Source organism: Rattus norvegicus, chromosome 7, assembly GCF_021556685.1.
Source record: "Rattus norvegicus strain SHRSP/BbbUtx chromosome 7, alternate assembly SHRSP_T2T, whole genome shotgun sequence".
NCBI lineage: Eukaryota > Metazoa > Chordata > Mammalia > Rodentia > Muridae > Rattus > Rattus norvegicus.
Window position 1 is genome coordinate 109,789,365 of NC_141540.1, and position 19,168 is coordinate 109,808,532.

At 41.8% G+C, this 19,168-nt stretch overlaps 1 long non-coding RNA gene across 4 annotated transcripts in view; it reads left to right on the top strand.

The window, feature by feature from the left end:
- LOC148004835 (uncharacterized) overlaps positions 1 to 19,168 on the top strand; it is a 122,547-nt gene that overhangs the window by 74,890 nt on the left and 28,489 nt on the right. For 3 of the 4 annotated variants that reach the window (XR_015625664.1, XR_015625665.1, XR_015625662.1), the window contains one exon: positions 2,693 to 2,825. The exons of the other annotated variant lie outside the window; for it this stretch is intronic. This is a non-coding gene — a long non-coding RNA (uncharacterized LOC148004835). The remainder of the gene's footprint in view (positions 1 to 2,692; positions 2,826 to 19,168) is intronic. 4 annotated transcript variants of the gene reach the window in all.

Here is a 19,168-nt window from a genome sequence, read left to right on the forward strand (position 1 = left end):
CCAAATGCATAAGGACTCAGGAAATTCCACAATCAGAGATGATACATCTTTTATGTAAATTGAGTGGCTGAGTGAATGAAGTATAGAGCAGAAGTTAGTTTTGTAAAAATTTTCAAAGGACTCAAATATTGTCATTGTGGGAGTTTCTTATGTTTGTCCACCAATCTTGGAAAGCAGTCATGTCACGGTGTGTGGCTGATAGGTTCAGATCCGGTGGGCTCTTCAGTGGAAGGATAAAGCAAAGGGTTCAATGATTGGGTCTCTTCAGCTTGCAGTGGCAGATAGCCAGAATGGAGAGGACCGTTTCAACTCAAATGCAAGGCTGGTCTGGTCCCAGCAATGCTAGACAAAGGGGACAGGGGGATCTTTCTTCCCATGGCTTTTCTTGGCTGGGTTCTACAGGGTGGCCCTTCTAAGTGTTGGGTGGGCTTGATTCCTGGGGTTCTGTAACAAATAGCTGTAAATTGAGTGTCTTAAAAAGAAGCCACTTAGCTCCTGGTTTTGGAGGCAAGAAATCCTAAATCAAGGCACTTTCAGCCCATGTGCCCTCTGAAGGGTCCCTGTTTCTCCCGAGCTTTGGTGCTCTCCACAGTAATACTGGGCTTTTCTTGGTTTATACATCTTTTCATCTTTTTCTTTTCTCAATATTTAAAATAAATGCTTATTATTTATATGTTTATATTTATTTAACTATTGGAATAGAATATTTTTAAATTTACATTTCAGATGTTATCCCCTTTCCCAGTTTCCCGTCCATAAGCCCCCACCCCTTCCCCCTCCCTCCTCTGCTGTGAGGGTGTCCCCCACCCATCCACCCACCCTTCCTGCCTCCCCACCCTGACATCCCTGCACTGGGGGTCCAGCCTTGGCAGGACCAGGGCTTCCCTCCCTCCGTCTTACAAACCCCTTGGTCTTCTTGTCTGTGTCTTTTCTGTTTTCAAATTGACACCAGGCACTGCTGGATTAGGACTCTTCATAGTTCAGTTTGCACACTCTGGAGTATATGAAAACATGAGAGAGATTCCTATTTTAAGTTAATTTAAAATTCCATGTTCTCCATTATCCTACACAGTACCGTTTTCCTTTCTTTATTTCTATGAGGAAAGCTGATTTCTTGAGTGGCTTCTACTTGCTGATGCTTTTTGATTTTTTTTAGACCAAGCTCAGACATAACCACCTCTATACCACCCACACTTAAAGCTAAGAAAAATAATTTTAAAAAAATCTTAGTGTCATATTTATATAGCTACCTCATTTTTATAAGTTGTCTTAATGTCTCCTTTGCTGACTTTTCTCAGCAGTAAGCTTTCTTCTGTAATAGCTGTCACATATTCATTTGACTACCCCAAGTGCCTAGCTCCGTGTCTAGCACTTAATAATTGTACACAATGTTTGCTAACTTCATTTTACTTCATATCATATTAAGTGTGATGTAACCATATATAAAAATTGGCAGAGATTAAATGGATTTCTTCTCTGGTCTCTGGCTCCCATGCTCCTTGGCAAACATGATCTTACATTTCTTGCTGATAGAACACACTTGCAAATTGGGCTTTGTTTGCTCTCTGACCTTCCTGAACATCGTTAAGGTTTCAGAGTGTTTTCCTTCTGAATCACCAGGTGCAAGGTAGGCAAACAGAGAAAGCCACGCTCTCAGCAGAAAGCCACCAGGAGCTTCCAGCTTAAAGAGCTTGTCCTCTCTCTCCCAACTGTTCCTTGCTTTTAATTGGATTCAGAAGTAACAAGATTTGAAGATTGAGAGAGCATACTTCTCTCCTCTCATTCTCCAATGAGTCTCCAAGGCTCATGTATTTCTGTACAGAAATGCCTCCCAACCATTTCTTCTCTTCTCTGTCATCTGGACCAGGCCTTGTGGATATCTTCTAATGGCTTTCTGCCTGTGATGGTCCATTTTGATCAGATTGAGATGCATAGGTGAGGTTAGTAAAGCTCACCACTGGGTGTGCCTGTGAGGATGTTCCCAAAGAGGATGAACTAAGAGGGAAAGATCCTCTCTGAATGCAAGCAAAAGCATCTCTTAGGTTGGGAGTCTGATAAAATAAAACTAGGAAAAAGAGAGAGAGCGCGGTCCAGTTAGTATGTAGTCAGTCTTTCTGCTTCCTGGCTGCTGTGCTGTGAGCTGCTTTCCTTTGCTACACCCAGCCTGGTGTGATGGGTGGAAAGTCCTGGAACTTAGAACTGGGACAAATGATTCCCCACTAAAGTTGTGTAGATAATTTCTCTGAGTTTAAACATTTGCTGCTGGAAGGAGGAGGGATCACAGAAGATTCAAGAAGCTGGTGAGACTTGGAAGGCCCAGGAAACAGAACTCAAATGGCTCTTCCTCAGTTGGAAGAGTCCGGAGGAGCCTCTTTAAAGTTATAAGCAGTAAATGGTTGTTTGGGAGAGGAGATTCTCCAGCTTGCTGAATGGTCTGAGACTTGTTTAGGGATGTGGCTTTTCTGCATCATCAGCCATGCTGGGGTGAGCTTCTCAGGGATGCCACTGCTTTTGAGTGACTTATGTTCCTGTACATAACCCCTCACTTATGACCCTATAATTAATGCCAAGTAGCTCACTTGCAAAAGTCATGTCGTTGGTCTGTGGTTGGTGTCCTTTATAAGATGAATAGACATTTGTTGATTTTCCCCCAGAAAAAGTCCCACCACCTTTCTTTTTCTGAATTATTTAGTCAGTGATGAAAAATTGACTACCAGAAAATGGTATCAAGAAGATGATCCTTGATATGACTGAGCCTGATGCTGTTCTGTGGAAAGGAATTCAGAAGATCTTTGGGGGGAAGATCAGAGGAACACTAGGATGCTGTAAGTAGATGTTGATGGTAATTCTGGGGTGATATCAGGGTACAAGAATACCAGTATGAATGAGGACAGTAAAGATTGTGCTCATGAGGTTTCTGATGGAATAGGACTCTATTAAGCATTGGAGTATAATCCTTTCTGATATACCATGGCAAAGAACTTGTGGATATGCTATTAAGGCCACAAGAGTCCAGAAATCTGGATAAAAGTGGGTGGAGACTTTAAGGCAGCAGAACATTTAGGCTATAGCATGGATATGGCTGGCTGCTTTTAGCCAGGCTTACAATGAGAAATAAGGGGAGTAAGAAAAAGCAGAAAGATTAAAAACTATTCAACATGTGCTGAGAAAGCTATGTCGAATTTGTACAAGTGAAATCATGGCTTCTAAAGAGATCACAATACATTACTGCAAAGAAGCCATGCATTTCCTATCAGGACAATAAGAACGTACCCTTGAAGGTATCTAAGTAGTTGACAAGGTCTCCTATATTACAGGACCTGAACAGAGAGTGTGAAAGGGTAAACTCTTTTGACTTTGCCATGCTCATCCAGGGCTATGGAGGTTGTTACCTCAGATTTTTTCATCATGCTCAGTGGCCAGGCAATACAGAAGCCTTTGCAGTTGTGGTATGAGTGGATTCAGTTCAAGCTCAAACCTTGACCTCATCTACATGATGCTCAGTTTGTAGTCATGTATAATTTAAGAGCTGTGAGATCATGGAGGCTTCAAAGGCAGGTCTGAGTAGCAATATAGGTTAGGGTCAGGGCCCTTTAAGCAGTACCTGAGAGACGTGAGTGAAGCTGTGAGGGTGGTACTGAAGATGCAATGGGTATTTCAGAAATCCAGTCATGCTAAGAACAAGAAATATCTTCAAACAAAAGAGCCTCAAACATTGAACAGTTGTCCCAAGGTAAGTCATGTGAGCTATGACTGGCAACGTTGTAACACTGGGGATGTTATCTAAGGCTATCACATGCCTTGGATGACAGGCATGAACCCATAGGACTCAGCATTCCCCTCGTGGGTTTTGGTCTTGCTTTGGCACTATCTGTCCTTGCCATGCTCTATTCCTCTTGTTTAGAATGAGAATGAACCCCCTGTGTCACTACATGTCAGCAGTGTTAATAAAAGAAATTGTAGGACTTAAAAGCTAAGAGCTTGCTTTATGTCTCAGAGCAGCATTGGGACTGTTAAGGCTTTGGGGACTCGTGGTAAAAGCATTTTGCTTTATTAGATGGGTATAAGCCTTTAAGAGTCATGGCAGAAAAGTCATGATTTTAGTTGATGTATCTGGGTATCAAGTCGACAAGAGGTGGACTGGTAATAGGTAATGTTGTCAACTTGTTTAGTTGTCAAATGCTTATGAAACTACTAAAATGCCTATATATATGTATGTCAAAGTACTTTCAAAAGTGGTAAATAAATGGAGACAACTTTTCCTGAATGTGGGTCACAAAGTTCCTTATGCTGGGAGTGTGAGTAGAAGAAAAACGGGGAAAGAAAAGAAACAAGCCAGATGATACACAGTGTTTCTTTGTGTTGCCATGATGTGAGCTGTTCTGGTCTACTATACCTTCGGGTCATGATGGACTGAAACCTCTGAGCGTGTGAGCCACACCAACCCTTCTTTTGTTATTTTCCTAGTGATTCTGTGACTGTAGCTAAAGGCCATCACACAGTCCAGTCTTTCTTTGCTCTTGCCTCCAGCTAGGTCATTCTTTTATGTAAAAAAGTATCAGTTCTTGGAGAGTTCTACACAGTGTATTTTGAGCATCTTCATCCCTCTCCCCAAACTCTTTGCAGATCCACCCCTTTGCCACTCACCCACATTTGTGTCCTTAAAACTTCAGACCAATTTGTCTGAATACTCTTGGATATATGGTCTTCCACTGGGGTGTCACTGACTTACCTAGTGTTACACAGTTAGAGAAAATGTTCTCTTTCCCAGCATCTTTACCAATAGCTCCTCAGCTCGGGTTAGAGTTTTGTGCTCAAGTTACATATCCATGGGATTTAGTCTCTCTTGAGTATGCACAGGTTTCGTATCCACATGCTATTGCTACTGTAGCTTAATTAGGGTTTTGCTACTATAAACAAACACCATGACCAAGGCAACTCTTATAAGGACACCATTTAATTGGGGCTGGCTCACAGGTTCACAGGTTCAGTCCATTATTGTCAAGGTGGAGGCATGGCAGTGCCCAGGCAGGCATGGCACAGGAGGAACTGAGAATTCAACATTTCATTCTAAAGACAAGCTGGAGAAGACTGCAAGTTTCAGGCAGCTAGGAGGAAGCTCTCAAAACCCACCCCACAGTGACACACATCCTCCACCAAAGCCACACCTACTCCAAAAGGTAACACCTACTCCAACTCCAACAAGCTACAACTCCAAAAGTGCCACTCTCTGGGCCAAGCGTATTCAAACCACCACAGATGCTCTACTTGTGTGTTTTGTATTCAGCCACCACCTCCCGCTCTCACACTCTTTGTGACTCCTCTTTCATAACGATCCCTGAGACTTTGAAAAAGAGGGTCTGGTATATATATTACCTTTATGGCTGAGCATTCTTTGCATATTGGTAAGCTTGGGTCTCTGTGTTATCTACCATCTACTTCAAATAGAAAGTTTGAAGTCTTACCAGTTCTCGGTTGAGAGATACATTGAACTATAAAGTATGATAAGTTATTAGGAGTCATTTCAAATCTATGTCCACTTAGCTCCATAACAGTAGTTGGTTCTTGCCTAGGGACTGTGGTCTCTCTAGCTATAGGTTCTTGGCCCAGTAGGTGCCAGACACAGGTCTTATTTTGTGAGTCAGGCCTTAAACCCAATCAGAAAATGATTGGTTAATGCCATGTTGGTACTACTATTGCAACAGTGAACATTTTTGCCAAGATAGTCACTATTGTAGCTGGAAGAGTTCACAGATACGTATGACTGATGATTGCTTTCTTTCAGTAACTTAATTTTTAAAATTCATTTTACATCCCAATCACAGCTCCCTCCCAGTTTGACCCTTACAAACCTTCCTTCCCCTCTGCTGTCCTTCCCCCTTTCCAGAGAAGGGAGAAGCCTACCTTGGGTACCACACACCCTGGCACATTTAGTCCTAGCAGGTCTAGGCACATTCTTTCCCTCTAGGCCAACCAGGCCATCCAGGTAGGGGAAGTTGAATCTAATGGTAAGCAACAGAGATCAAAACAGCCCCCATTCTACTCATTAGGGGGCCCATATGAAGACTAAGCTGTACATTTGCTACAAAGGTATAGGGGGCCTAGATCCAGCCACTGCATGCTCCCTGGTTGGTGGCCCATTTTTTTTGTGCCCCCATGGTCCCAGACTAGTTGACCTTTCTTGTGGTGTCCTTGACCCCTCTGGCTTGCTCACTTCTATCCCCTACTCTTCCACAAGACTCCCTGAACTCCATCTGCTGCTGGATGAAGCTTCTCAGAAGATGTTTATGCTAGGTCCCTGTCTGCAAACAGAGCAGAGTATCATCAGTAATGTCAAGGTTTGGATATCTCACATAAGATGGGTCTCAACTTGGGGCAGTCACTGATTGACTGTTCCCTCAGTCTGCGAGATTTTTATCACTGCACATCTTGTAGGCAAGACCAATTTTGGGTTGAAAGTTTTATGGTAGATTGATGTCCCCTTCATCCTCTGGAAGTCCTGCCTGACTACACGAAGTGGCTACTTCACTTTCTATATCCCTCTCTGGTAGGAATCTGAGCTAGAGTCGCTCCGATAGACTCCCCTGTATCCTCCCCCAGACCCCTATCCCAGGCCTCCAGCTAGTCCCAGAGATGCTCCCAACTAATTTCCATTCTCACTCCAAGAACTTTCCAACCACTCCTCACTTCACCTGATCGCCATCCTTGTTTTTCTCCTAATCCCCCACCTCAGTTCCCTCTCTCCATCACCTCTGATGATTATGTAGTTTCCTAGTGAGATTAGTACATGCTCCCTTGGACCTCTTTATTACCCAATTTCTTTGGGTCATGGATTGTAGCATGGTTATTTTGCACTTTATGGCTAATGCCTACTTATAAGTGAGTACACAATATATCTGTTTTTCTAGTTCTGGGTTACCTAACTGAGGATGATATTTTTTTAAATATTTTTTTTATATATTTATTTATTTTATGTATGTGAGTACACTGTAGCTGTCTTCAGACACCCCAGAAGAGGGCATCAGATCTCATTACAGATGGTTGTGAGCCACCATGTGGTTGCTGGGGATTGAACTCAGGACCTCTGGAAGAGCAGTAGTGCTCTTAATCACTGAGCCATCTCTCCAGCCCCGAGGATTATATTTTTAAGTTCCATCTATTTGCCTTCAAAATTCATGATGTTTTTGTTTTAATAGCTGAATGGTATTCCATTGTCTAGATGTACCACATTTTCTTTATCCATTCTTGAGTTGAGGAACATCTAGGTTGTTTCCTGATAATTGCTTTTTAGGGAGATTATTCCTTTTTTTATCAACACATATATTTATTCCAATATGTCTTTTATTTTTTTAAATTTTTTATTCAACACTTTATTTACGTTTCAAACGTTATTCCTTTTCCGGGTTTCCCCTTTGGCAATACCCTATCCCATCCCCCTTCTTTCTGTCTCTATGAGGGTGGTCTCCTACACATCCACCCACTCCCTTCCTCCTCCCTACCCTGGCATTCCCCTACACTGGGGCATCAAGCCTTCACACGACCAAGGGCCTTTCCTCCCATTGATGCCTGACAAGGCCATCCTCTGCTACATATGTGGTTGGAGACATGGACTGCTTCATGTGAACACTTTGGTTGGTGGTTTAGTCCCTAGGAAATCTGGGAGGTCTGGTTGGTTGATATTGTTCTTCTTCCTATGGGGTTTTAAACCACTTCAGCTCCTTTAGTCCTTTCTCTCATCTCTCCACTGGGGACCCAGTTCTTAGTCCAATAGTTGGTAGAGAGCATCCGCCACTGTATCTGTCAGGCTCTTGGAAAGACTCTCAGGAGACAGCTATATCAGGCTCCTGTCAGCATGCACTTCTTGGTATCTGCAATAGGGGCTGGGTTTGGTGGCTGTATTTGGGAAGGATGCCCAGGTGGGGCAGTCTCTGGATGTCCTTTCCTTCAGTCTCTGCTCCACATTTTGTCTCTGTAGTTCCTCCTGTGAGTATTTTGTTATCCTTCTAAAAAGGACTGAAGCATCCACACTTTGGTCTTCCTTCTTCTTGAGCTTCATGTGGTCTATAAATTGTATCTTGGGTATTCTGAGCTTTTGAGCTACTATTCACTTATCAATGAGTGCATACCATGTGTGTTCTTTTGTGACTGGGTTACCTCACTCAGGATGATATTTTCTAGTTTCTTCCTTTGGCCTATGAATTTCATGAAGTCACTGTTTTTAATAGCTGAGTAGCACTCCATTGTATAAATAGACCACACTTTCTTATTTTTTTAAAAAATTTATTGGATATCTTATTTATTTGCATTTCAAATGTTATCCCCTTTCACCATTTCCTGTTCATAACCCCCCTACTCCATCCCCCAACCCCTTTCTTCTATGAAGGTATTCCCCCACCCATCAACCCACCCTTTCCCACCTCCCTGCCCTGACATTCCCCTATACTGGGGGGGGGGGTCCTGCCTTGGCAGGACCAAAGTCTTCTCCTCCCATTGGTGCCCAACAAGGCTATTCTCCACTACATATTCAGCTGGAGCCATGGGTCTGTTCATGTGTACTCTTTGGATGGTGGTTTAGTCCCTGGGAGCTCTGGTTGGTTGGTATTGTTGTTCTTATGGGGTTGCAAACCCTTTCAGTTTCTCCAATCCTTTTTCTAACTCCTTCAGTGGGGACTCTGCTCTCAGTTCAATGGTTGGCTGCAAGTGTCCTACTCTGTATTTGTCGTGCTCTGGCAGAGCCTCTCAGGAGAGCTACATTAAGCTTCTGTCAGCAGGCACTTCTTGGCATCCCCAATAGTGTCTGGGTTTGGTAGCCGTATATGTATTTGCTGGATCCCTAGGTGGGGCATCTCTGGATGGCCATTCCTTCAGTTTCTGCTCCAAACTTTGTCTCTGTATCTACTCTTATGAATATTTTTTGTTCCCCCTTCTAAGGAGGATTGAAACATCAACACTTTGGTCATCCTTCTTGAGCTTCATGTGGTCTGTGGATTGATTGTATATTGGATAATTTGAGCTTTTGGGCTAATATCCACTTATCAGTGAATGCATGCAATGCGGTTTGTTTTGTTTTGTTTTGTTTTGTTTTGTTTTGTTTTTTTGATTGGGTTACCTCACTCAGGATTATATTATCTGGTTCCATCCATTTGCTTATGAGTTTTGCTTATCATTGTTTTTGATAGCTGAGTAGTACTCCATTGTGTAAATGTACCACATTTTCTGTATCCATTCCTCTGTTGAAGGGAATCTGGGTTCTTTCCAGTTTCTGGCTATTATAAATAAGGCTGTTATGAACATAGTGGAGCATGTGTCCTTGTTATATGTTGGTGTATCATTTGGGTATATGCCCAGGAGTGGTATAGCTGGGTCCTCAAGTAGGTAGCTCTGAGTTTGATTATTTCCTGCCGTCTACCTCTTTGGTTGTATTTGCTTCTTTTTGTTCTAGAGCTTTTAGATGTGCTGTCAAGCTCCTAGTGTATGCCCTCTCCAGTTTCCTTTATGGAGGCACTCAGAGGCATGAGTTTTCCTCTTAGCATTGCTTTCATTGTGTCCCACAAGCTCGGGTATGTTGTGCCTTCATTTTCATTAAATTCTAAAGTCTTTAATTTCTTTCTTAATTTCTTCCTTGACCAAGTTATCATTGAGTAAAGCATCGTTCAGCTTCCATGTGTATGAGGCTTTCTGTCATTTTTGTTGTTATTGAAGCTGATCTGATTGGATGTATGGGATTATTTCAATCTTCTTCTATCTGTTGAGGCCTGTTTGTGACCAATTATATGGTCAATTTTGGAGAAGGTACCATGAGGTGCTGAGAAGAAGGTATATTCTTTTGTTTTAGGATGAAATATTCTATAGATATCTGTTAAACCCATTTGGTTCATAACTTCCAGTAGTTTCACTGTGTCTCTGTTTAGTTTCTGTTTCCATGATCTGTCCATTGATGAGAGAGGGGTGTTGAAATCTCCCAGTACTATTGTGTTTGGTGCAATGTGTGCTTTAAGCTTTAGTAAAGTTTCTTTTATGAATGTGGGTGCCCTAGCATTTGGGGTGTAATTTTTCATAATTGAGAGTTCATTTTGGTAGATTTTTCCTTTGAGTATGAAGTGTTCTTCCTTGTCTTTTGATAAATTTTGGTTGAAGGTTGATTTTATTTGATATTAGAATGGCTACTCCAGTTTGTTTCTTGTAACTGTTTACTTGGAAAAAAATTTTCCAGCCTTTTATTTTGAGATAGTGTCTGTCTTTGTCACAGAGGTATGTTTTCTGTATGCAGGAAGATGCTGGGTCCTGTTATCATATCAAGTCAGATAGTCTATATGTTTTTATTAGAGTATTGAGTCCATTGATGTTAAAAGATATTAAGGAAAAGTGATTGTTGTTTCCTGTTATTTTTGTTGTTAGAGGTGGAATTATGTTTGTGTGTCTCTTCTTTTGGGTTTGTTGCAAGAAGATTACTTTCTTGCTTTTTCTAGGGTATAGTTTCCCTCCTTGCGTTGTAGTTTTCCATCCATTATCATTTGTAGGGGTGGATTTGTGGAAAAATATTGTGTAAATTTGGTTTTATCATGGAATATCTTGGTTTCTCCATCCACGTTAATTGAGAGTTTTTCTGGGCTGACATTTGTGTTCTCTTAGGGTCTGTACGACATCTGCCTAGGATCTTGTAGCTTTCATAGTCTTTGGTGGGAAGTCTGGTATAATTCTGATAGGTCTGCCTTTATATGTTACTTGACCTTTTCCCCTTACTGCTTTTAATATTCTTTCTTTGTTTTATGCATTTGGTGTTTTGATTATTATGTGGCAACAGGAGTTTCTTTTCTGAATCATTCTATTTGAAATTCTGTAGGCTTCTTATATGTTTATAGGCATCTCTTTCTTTAGGTTAAGGAAGTTTTCTTCTATAATTTTGTTGAAGATATTTACTGGCCCTTTAATATCAGAATCTTCACTCTCTTCTATACCTATTATCCTTAGGCTTGGTCTTCTCATTGTGTCCTGGATTTCCTGGTTGTTTTGGGTTAGGAGCTTTTTACATTTTGCACTTTTTCTGACTGTTGTGACAATGTTTTCTATGGTTTCTTCTGCCCCTGAGATTCCTTCTTCTCTCCCATGTGTTCTGTTAGTGATGCTTGCATCTATGACTCCTGATCTTTTTTCCTGGGTTTTCTATCTGCAGGGTTGTCTTCCTTTGTGATTTCTTTATTGTTCAATTCCTTCATCTGTTTGGTTGTGTTTTCCTGTAATTCTTTAAGGGATTTTGTGTGTGTGTGTGTGTGTGTGTGTGTGTGTGTGTGTGTGTGTGTGTGTGTGTGTGTGTTAAGGGCTTCTACCTGTTTACCTGTGTTTTTCTGTATTTCTTTAAGGGAATTATTTATGATCCCCTTTAAGTCCTCTAAAATCATCATGAAATGTGATTTTAAATCTGAATATTGCTTTTCTGGTGGTTGGTATCCAGGACTTGCGGCAGTGGGAGAACTGGGTTCTGATGTTGCCAAATAGCCTTGGTTTCTGTTGCTTTTGTTCTTGTTCTTGCCTCTTGCTATTGCATTATCTCTAGTGCTGCCTGCCCTTTCTGTTTCTGTCTGGAATCTGTTCCTCCTGTGATTTTGGTTGTGTCAGAACTCAGAGTCTAGCTGCCTCTGTGATCCTGAGATCCTGTTGTGTCATCAGCTTGCTCTGAGTGTTGTGGGACTGGGTTAGGAGTCAATGCCCAAGGTCTCCTCAGGGCACTGTCTCAGACTAGAAGGCACCCCTACCCCTGGCTAGGTGGGGATTCTTATATCCCTGGATCCTGGGGGACCCAATTGCTCCAGGTGTTGGGGCAGATGTTGTGTCCTCCTCACTTGTGATCCTGGGCACATTAGAGCACCTAGGAGTTGAGCTTCCTCTGGGTTTTGTGGGAATGGGTAAGGAGCCACTGGCCAAAGTATGCTCAGGACCTGGTTCAGATCTGAGGTACAGGAGATTATTCTTAAAGAGATGTGGAAATATGAATGACTCCTTCCTAGAAGTCGAAGTTGCCTTACATTGAGTTGAGTTTAAGGGGTTAGCAGAATCCTTAAGCCCCAAACTGATCTTCTCTCAGTCTACTTGTGTCTTGTGTGGAGTTTGTCCGTAGATGTTTATGCATTGCATAGTTGGTCTCCGTGTATTGCAAACTTGGTCCCTAACATTGCACGGCTGATTGTTGCTGAGACTTTAAGACATAGGGAAGGAAAGACTATACATGGATTGACCCTGGGCTCCAACTGCATATGTAGCAGTGAATAGCTTTGTTGGGGCACCAGTAGAAGGGGGAGCCCTTGGTCCGGCCAAGGTTGGACTCTCAGTGTAAGGGATTGTTGCAGGGGGTTAAGGAGGGGTGCATGGGGAGGGAAACACCATTTTAGAAGGGGAGAGGGAGGAGTTAGGGGTCTGATGGACAGGAAACCGGGAAAGGGAATAACATTTGAAATGTAAATAAGAAACACCCAATTTAATAAAAATTGAAAAGAAAAGACATAGGGAAGGTACTAATCTACTCATGTGAGACCTGGCCCACCAGGAGTCTAGTACTGATCCTTTATGGAGTGATGACACAGTTATCTCCTACCAGGGACCACTTTTTAAAACTTCTGTCATCTTTAAATTCTGTTACATGGAGAAGTAAGTATCAGCAAAATTTTAGGGGACAATTGACCATGTTCTAACCATAGTTCAGCCCAGCCCACCTATCTTAGGCAGAGATTCCTCCCTAAAGAAAATGTAGGAATTTCTGGTCACTGTCTTTCAAAGACTTGTTTATATTTTTTTTAAATTTATTTAATACTTAATAATAATTCTTTGGTTTCTGGGCAAACATCCCCCTCCCCCCCTTCCTTATGGGTGTTCCCCTCCCAAACCTCCCCCCATTGCCGCCCTCCCCCCACCAGTCTAGTTCACTGGGGGTTCAGTCTTAGCAGGACCCAGGGCTTCCCCTTCCACTGGTGCTCTTACTAGGATATTCATTGCTACCTATGAGGTCAGAGTCCAGGGTCAGTCCATGTATAGTCTTTAGGTAGTGGCTTAGTCCCTGGAAGCTCTGGTTGCTTGGCATTGTTGTACATATGGGGTCTCGAGCCCCTTCAAGCTCTTCCAGTCCTTTCTCTGATTCCTTCAACGGGGGTCCTATTCTCAGTTCAGTGGTTTGCTGCTGGCATTCGCCTCTGTATTTGCTGTATTCTGGCTGTGTCTCTCAGGAGCGATCTACATCCGGCTCCTGTCGGTCTGCACTTCTTTGCTTCATCCATCTTGTCTAATTGGGTGGCTGTATATGTATGGGCCACATGTGGGTCAGGCTCTGAATGGGTGTTCCTTCAGTCTCTGTTTTAATCTTTGCCTCTCTCTTCCCTGCCAAGGGTATTCTTGTTCCCCTTTTAGAGAAGGAGTGAAGCATTCACATTTTGATCATCCATCTTGAGTTTCATTTGTTCTAGGCACTAGGGTAATTCAAGCATTTGGGCTAATAGCCACTTATCAGTGAGTGCATACCATGTATGTCTTTCTGTAATTGGGTTAGCTCACTCAGGATGATATTTTCCAGTTCCAACCATTTGCCTACGAATTTCATAAAGCCGTTGTTTTTGATAGCTGAGTAATATTCCATTGTGTAGATGTACCACATTTTCTGTATCCATTCCTCTGTTGAAGGGCATCTGGGTTCTTTCCAGCTTCTGGCTATTATAAATAAGGCTGCGATGAACATAGTGGAGCACGTGTCTTTTTTATATGTTGGGGCATCTTTTGGGTATATGCCCAAGAGAGGTATAGCTGGATCCTCAGGCAGTTCAATGTCCAATTTTCTGAGGAACCTCCAGACTGATTTCCAGAATGGTTGTACCAGTCTGCAATCCTACCAACAATGGAGGAGTGTTCCTCTTTCTCCGCATCCTCGCCAGCATCTGCTGTCACCTGAGTTTTTGATCTTAGCCATTTTCACTGGTGTGAGGTGAAATCTCAGGGTTGTTTTGGTTTGCATTTCCCTTATGACTAAAGATGTTGAACATTTCTTTAGGTGTTTCTCAGCCATTCGGCATTCCTCAGCTGTGAATTCTTTGTTTAGCTCTGAACCCCATTTTTTAATGGGGTTATTTGTCTCCCTGCGGTCTAACTTCTTGAGTTCTTTGTATATTTTGGATATAAGGCCTCTATCTGTTGTAGGATTGGTAAAGATCTTTTCCCAATCTGTTGGTTGCCGATTTGTCCTAACCACAGTGTCCTTTGCCTTACAGAAGCTTTGCAGTTTTATGAGATCCCATTTGTCGATTCTTGATCTTAGAGCATAAGCCATTGGTGTTTTGTTCAGGAATTTTTTTCCAGTGCCCATGTGTCCAGATGCTTCCCTAGTTTTTCTTCTATTAGTTTGAGTGTGTCTGGTTTGATGTGGAGGTCCTTGATCCACTTGGACTTAAGCTTTGTACAGGGTGATAAGCATGGATCAATCTGCATTCTTCTACATGTTGACCTCCAGTTGAACCAGCACCATTTGCTGAAAATGCTATCTTTTTTCCATTGGATGGTTTTGACTCCTTTGTCAAAAATCAAGTGCCCATAGGTGTGTGGGTTCATTTCTGGGTCTTCAATTCTATTCCATTGGTCTATCTGTCTGTCTCTGTACCAATACCATGCAGTTTTTATCACTATTGCTCTGTAATACTGCTTGAGTTCAGGGATAGTGATTCCCCCTGAAGTCCTTTTATTGTTGAGGATAGTTTTAGCTATCCTGGGTTTTTTGTTATTCCAGATGAATTTGCAAATTGTTCTGTCTAACTCTTTGAAGAATTGGATTGGTATTTTGATGGGGATTGCATTGAATCTGTAGATTGCTTTTGGTAAAATGGCCATTTTTACTATATTAATCCTGCCAATCCATGAGCATGGGAGATCTTTCCATCTTCTGAGATCTTCTTCAATTTCTTTCTTCAGTGTCTTGAAGTTCTTATTGTACAGATCTTTTACTTGCTTGGTTAAAGTCACACCGAGGTACTTTATATTATTTGGGTCTATTATGAAGGGTGTCGTTTCCCTAATTTCTTTCTCGGCTTGTTTCTCGTTTGTGTAGAGGAAGGCTACTGATTTACTTGAGTTAATTTTATACCCAGCCACTTTGCTGAAGTTGTTTATCAGCTTTAGTAGTTCTCTGGTGGAACTTTTGGGATCACTTAAATAAACTATCATATCATCTGCAAATAGTGATATTTTGACTTCTTCTTTTCCAATCTGTATCCCCTTGACCTCCTTTTGTTGTCTGATTGCTCTGGCTAGAACTTCAAGAACTATATTGAATAAGTAGGGAGAGAGTGGGCAGCCTTGTCTAGTCCCTGATTTTAGTGGGATTGCTTCAAGTTCCTCTCCATTTAGTTTAATGTTAGCAACTGGTTTGCTGTATATGGCTTTTACTATGTTTAGGTATGGGCCTTGAATTCCTATTCTTTCCAGGACTTTTATCATGAAGGGGTGTTGAATTTTGTCAAATGCTTTCTCAGCATCTAATGAAACGATCATGTGCTTCTGTTCTTTCAGTTTGTTTATATGATGGATCATGTTGATGGTTTTCCGTATATTAAACCATCCCTGCATGCCTGGGATGAAGCCTACTTGATCATGGTGGATGATTGTTTTGATGTGCTCTTGGATTCGGTTTGCCAGAATTTTATTGAGTATTTTTGCATCGATATTCATAAGGGAAATTGGTCTGAAGTTCTCTTTCTTTGTTGGGTCTTTGTGTGGTTTAGGTATAAGAGCAATTGTGGCTTCTTAGAAGGAATTCGGGAGTGATCCATCTTTTCAATTTTGTGGAATAGTTTGGATAATATTGGTATGAGGTCTTCTATGTAGGTTTGATAGAATTCTGCAGTGAACCCGTCTGGACCTGGGCTCTTTTTGGTTGGGAGACCTTTAATGACTGCTTCTATTTCCTTAGGAGTTATGGGGTTGTTTAACTGGTTTATCTGTTCCTGATTTAACTTCGGTACCTGGTATCTGTCTAGGAAATTGTCCATTTCCTGTAGATTTTCAAGTTTTGTTGAATATAGGCTTTTATAGTAAAATCTGATGATTTTTTGAATTTCCTCTGAATCTGTAGTTATGTCTCCCTTTTCATTTCTGATTTTGTTAATTTGGACACACTCTCTGGGTCCTCTCGTTAGTCTGGCTAAGGGTTTATCTATCTTGTTGATTTTCTCAAAGAACCAACTTTTGGTTCTGTTGATTCTTTCTATGGTCCTTTTTGTTCTACTTGGTTGATTTCAGCTCTGAGTTTGATTATTTTCTGCCTTCTACTCCTCCTGGGTGTATTTTCTTCTTTTTGCTCTAGAGCTTTTAGGTGTGCTGTCAAGCTGCTGACATATACTCTTTCCTGTTTCTTTCTCCAGGCACTCAGTGCTATGAGTTTTCCTCTTAGCACAGCTTTCATTGTGTCCCATAAGTTTGGGTATGTTGTACCTTCATTTTCATTAAATTCTAAAAAGCCTTTAATTTCTTTCTTTATTTCTTCCTTTACCAGGTTATCATTGAGTAGAGCATTGTTCAATTTCCATGTATATGTGGGCATTCTTCCCTTATTGTTATTGAAGACTAGCTATAGGCCGTGGTGGTCTGATAGCATGCATGGGATTATTTCTATCTTTCTGTACCTGTTGAGGCCCGTTTTTTGACCAATTATATGGTCAATTTTGGAGAAAGTACCGTGAGGAGCTGAGAAGAAGGTATATCCTTTGCTTTAGGATAGAATGTTCTATAAATATCCGTTAAGTCCATTTGGCTCATGACTTCTCTTAGTCTGTCTACATCTCTGTTTAATTTCTGTTTCCATGATCTGTCCATTGATGAGAGTGGGGTGTTGAAATCTCCCACTATTATTGTGTGAGGTGCAATGTGTGTTTTGAGCTTTAGTAAGGTTTCTTTTATGTATGTAGGTGCCCTTGTATTTGGGGCATAGATATTTAGGATTGAGAGTTCATCTTGGTGGATTTTTCCTTTGATGAATATGAAGTGTCCTTCCTTTTCTTTTTTGATGACTTTTAATTGAAAATTGATTTTATTTGAAATTAGAATGGCTACTCCAGCTTGCTTCTTCTGACCATTTGCTTGGAAAGTTGTTTTCCAGCCTTTCACTTTGAGGTAGTGTCTGTCTCTGTCTCTGAGGTGTGTTTCCTGTAGGCAGCAGAATGCAGGGTCCTTGTTGCGTATCCAGTTTGTTAATCTATGTCTTTTTATTGGGGAGTTGAGGCCATTGATGTTGAGAGATATTAAGGAATAGTGATTACTGCTTCCTGTTATATTCATATTTGGATGTGTGGTTATGTGTGTGTGCTTTTCTTCTCTTTGTTTTGTTGCCAAGACGATTAGTTTCTTGCTTCTTCTAGGGTATAGCTTGCCTCCTTATGTTGGGCTTTACCATTTATTATCCTTTGTAGTGCTGGATTTGTAGAAAGATATTGTGTAAATTTGGTTTTGTCATGGAATATCTTGGTTTCTCCATCTATGTTAATTGAGAGTTTTGCAGGATACAGTAACCTGGGCTGGCATTTGTGTTCTCTTAGGGTCTGTATGACATCTGTCTAGGATCTTCTGGCTTTCATAGTTTCTGGCAAAAAGTCTGGTGTGATTCTGATAGGTCTGCCTTTATATGTTACTTGACCTTTTTCCCTTACTGCTTTTAATATTCTTTCTTTATTTTGTGCGTTTGGTGTTTTGACTATTATGTGACGGGAGGTGTTTCTTTTCTGGTCCAATCTATTTGGAGTTCTGTAGGCTTCTTGTATGCCTATGGGTATCTCTTTTTTTTAGGTTAGGGAAGTTTTCTTCTATGATTTTGTTGAAGATATTTACTGGTCCTTTGAGCTGGGAGTCTTCACTCTCTTCTATACCTATTATCCTTAGGTTTGATCTTCTCATTGAGTCCTGGATTTCCTGTATGTTTTGGACCAGTAGCTTTTTCTCCTTTACATTATCTTTGACAGTTGAGTCAATGATTTCTATGGAATCTTCTGCTCCCGAGATTCTCTCTTCCATCTCTTGTATTCTGTTGGTGAATCTTGTATCTTCAGCTCCTTGTCTCTTCTTTTGGTTTTCTATATCCAGGGTTGTTTCCATGTGTTCTTTCTTTATTGCTTCTATTTCCATTTTTAATTCCTTCAACTGTTTGATTGTGTTTTCCTGGAATTCTTTCAGGGATTTTTGCGATTCCTCTCTGTAGGCTTCTACTTGTTTATTAATGTTTTCCTGTGTTTCTCTAAGGGAGTTCTTCACGTCTTTCTTGAAGTCCTCCAGCATCATGATCAAATATGAGTTTGAAACTAGATCTTGCTTTTCTGGTGTGTTTGGATATTCCATGTTTATTTTGGTGGGAGAATTGGGCTCCGATGATGCCATGTAGTCTTGGTTTCTGTTGCTTGGGTTCCTGCGCTTGCCTCTCGCCATCAGATTATCTCTAGTGTTACTTTGTTCTGCTATTTCTGACAGTGGCTAGACTGTCCTATAAGCCTGTGTGTCAGGAGTGCTGTAGACCTGTTTTCCTGTTTTCTTTCAGCCAGTTATGGGGACAGAGTGTTCTGCTTTTGGGCGTGTAGTTTTTCCTCTCTACAGGTCTTCAGCTGTTCCTGTGGGCCTGTGTCTTGAGTTCACCAGGCAGGTCACTTGCAGCAGAAAAGTTGGTCTTACCTGTGGTCCCGAGGCTCATGTTTGCTCGCAGCGTGCTGCCCACGAGCTCTCTGTGGCGGCACCAACCCGGAAGATCTGTGCTGCCCTTTCCGGTAGCTTCCGTGCACTAGGGTTCCAGATGGCGTTTGGTGTTTTCCTCTGGCGTCCGAGATGTGTGTGCAGAGTGCGGTCTCTTCTGGTTTCCCAGGCGTGTCTGCCTCTCTGAAGGTTTAGCTCTCCCTCCCATGGGATTTGGGTGCAGAGAACTGTTTATCTGGTCTGTTTCTTTCAGGTTCCGGCGGTGTCTCAGGCGCAGGGGTCTTGCCGCTCCTGGGCCCTTTCCTACGGGAACCCAGAGGCCTTATACAGTTTCCTCTTGGGCCAGGGATGTGGGCAGGGGTGGGCAGTGTTGGTGGTCTCCTCCGCTCTGCAGCCTCAGGAGTGCCCACCTGACCAGGCGGTGAGGTCTCTCTCCCACGGGGTTTGGGAGCAGAGAGCTCAATAAATCTTG